Below are 2,500 nucleotides of genomic sequence, written 5' to 3'. Positions count from 1 at the left end.
GTCTCAGTACATCTGCCAAAGCAGTGGTCTGTAACTGCTAGACAAAAGAGGGAGATGCACCACTTACCTGGTGGCACTCATGGCGCTTCTTTTAATTAGTGGCATGACGCACGTGGGATGTAGCGTCAGATCGGCGTATATAAAATGCATCCAAAAATAAAGTCAGTCTGGTTCTAGAAACCCTGCCCAAAGTTCGCATATCACCTTCATGTGGCATAAAACAGGACACACGCAAATTTATCTTCTCAGGTAATCAGTCAAAAAACTATATGAACATATTCGTAGTCGGCAGGATTTGAACCTGCGCAGGGAAACCCCAATGAATTTCTAGTCCATCGCCTTAACCACTCGGCCACGACTACTTAGACGTTGATTTTTGATGAGAATCAAACACCTTTTCTTATAGCACCATGATCAAGATCAGTGATTATCCCTCTGGAAAACATCTCAGAAAATAGAAACAAATTTCCAGGTCCCAGTAAAATGTAAAAATCTGATTTAAAGTCATCATCAATGGGAATCATGCACAGTTTAAGACTTTTACCTCTTTATAAGGCGGATTTGGAGTGGGTCCATTCCAAAAACATCCTGAAAATTAATCTGAAAATGCTGAAAACACTGAACAAATTAATTTCCACGTAAAAAAGACTTGCTGTTCATATTATCAGGCTTTTGGGCGTCTTTTAACCACATCAAGTTTCCAAAAATGCCAAGCAGTTAACTAAAATAAGCATATCATTCTTCAGGTGTTTTTCATTTAGAAGAGCTCCATACTTATAATACAATTCAATGGCAAGGTTAGGAAAACTCCTTCAATGTTCCTGAGAGACTTTTGGTGCATTTTGTGAACTACAAAGAAAAGCCACAAAAACAGACTCAAAAGATGCCCAAAATAATTTTAGAGAAACACCACCAAAAATGCTTACAAACCGCTGTAGGGAATTCTGAAAAACACAAGAAAAGATGATTCAGGAAGAAAACGCCAACATTTCCTGAAGCCATTTCAACTTCAAATCCTTGTCAGTTTCATACACCTGGAAAAAGTGTTATGTGAACATTGACATAAATCATAGGGTATGGTTGCTTTGCGTGACACAGTTCGTAAGAGTGCTGTAACTTAAAGTCAATTTAAAGTTTCCGTAATCCTGCTTTAAAGGTAGATTTGGCCATAGAACTCAAAGTGATCACTCCATGGATGCTTGGAACATTCAAATCTTTGTTTTGCATGTTGATTTTAACTTTCTCTTTTTATCTTTTTATGTTAAACCTTTGGCACAGGAGAACTCAGTGTAAGTGCAAAAACTGAAACACATGTACAAAGAGCTGCCCAGGTTCCACTGAGATTTGAACTCAGATCGCTGGATTCAGAGTCCAGAGTGCTAACCATTACACCATGGAACCACACGCACAAAAAATAACTGGCTGCAGTTTTTTTGTGCTAAAAAGCACATATGAACTCATGAATCATGGTGAAAAAAGGCTCTAAAGCTGTAGTGCAAATCTACAATTAATACACAAAGGTAAATTAATATCTCCTAAACTTTATTTCCACAAGTGTGCCAAGAGTTCCATGATATCTCAACAATGACAGTTTTAAATGTTGATGAAAAGTGGCTAGTAAATAGAGTGTTGGATCTGTTACTTGGAAAAAAGGTAAGAAAAAAATAACTGCAAAACTTATACTGTTAGAAAGCTGTTCATCCAGAAGTGGCTAAAAAATTTTCATTGTGTGGTAAAAAGTTTTATCCAAGAGATAATTGAAGGTTGCTGTGAATAAAAGTGCATGTCTCAGTACATCTGCCAAAGCAGTGGTCTGTAACTGCTAGACAAAAGAGGGAGATGCACCACTTACCTGGTGGCACTCATGGCGCTTCTTTTAATTAGTGGCATGACGCACGTGGGATGTAGCGTCAGATCGGCTTATATAAAATGCATCCAAAAATCAAGTCAGTCTGGTTCTAGAAACCCTGCCCAAAGTTCGCATATCACCTTCATGTGGCATAAAACAGGACACACGCAAATTTATCTTCTCAGGTAATCAGTCAAAAAACTATATGAACATATTCGTAGTCGGCAGGATTTGAACCTGCGCAGGGAAACCCCAATGGATTTCTAGTCCATCGCCTTAACCACTCGGCCACGACTACTTAGACGTTGATTTTTGATGAGAATCAAACACCTTTTCTTATAGCACCATGATCAAGATCAGTGATTATCCCTCTGGAAAACATCTCAGAAAATAGAAACAAATTTCCAGGTCCCAGTAAAATGTAAAAATCTGATTTAAAGTCATCATCAATGGGAATCATGCACAGTTTAAGACTTTTACCTCTTTATAAGGCGGATTTGGAGTGGGTCCATTCCAAAAACATCCTGAAAATTAATCTGAAAATGCTGAAAACACTGAACAAATTAATTTCCACGTAAAAAAGACTTGCTGTTCATATTATCAGGCTTTTGGGCGTCTTTTAACCACATCAAGTTTCCAAAAATGCCAAGC

At 38.0% G+C, this 2,500-nt stretch overlaps 3 non-coding genes across 3 annotated transcripts; all 3 read right to left on the bottom strand.

Annotated features, from left to right (window-relative positions):
* Positions 1–280: 280 nt before the first annotated feature.
* Positions 281–362, bottom strand: TRNAS-AGA (transfer RNA serine (anticodon AGA)). The gene has a single exon. It is a non-coding gene; the product is annotated as a tRNA-Ser (tRNA).
* Positions 363–1,329: 967 nt separating this feature from the next.
* Positions 1,330–1,401, bottom strand: TRNAQ-CUG (transfer RNA glutamine (anticodon CUG)). The gene has a single exon. It is a non-coding gene; the product is annotated as a tRNA-Gln (tRNA).
* A 664-nt stretch (positions 1,402–2,065) lies between these two features.
* On the bottom strand, positions 2,066–2,147 carry TRNAS-AGA (transfer RNA serine (anticodon AGA)). The gene has a single exon. It is a non-coding gene; the product is annotated as a tRNA-Ser (tRNA).
* Between the last annotated feature and the right edge of the window lie 353 nt (positions 2,148–2,500).

This window comes from Ranitomeya variabilis, chromosome 2 (genome assembly GCF_051348905.1).
Source record: "Ranitomeya variabilis isolate aRanVar5 chromosome 2, aRanVar5.hap1, whole genome shotgun sequence".
NCBI classification, from domain to species: Eukaryota; Metazoa; Chordata; class Amphibia; order Anura; family Dendrobatidae; genus Ranitomeya; species Ranitomeya variabilis.
Note: the sequence above shows the minus strand (reverse complement) of the source record. Positions and strands in the feature narration are given on the sequence as shown.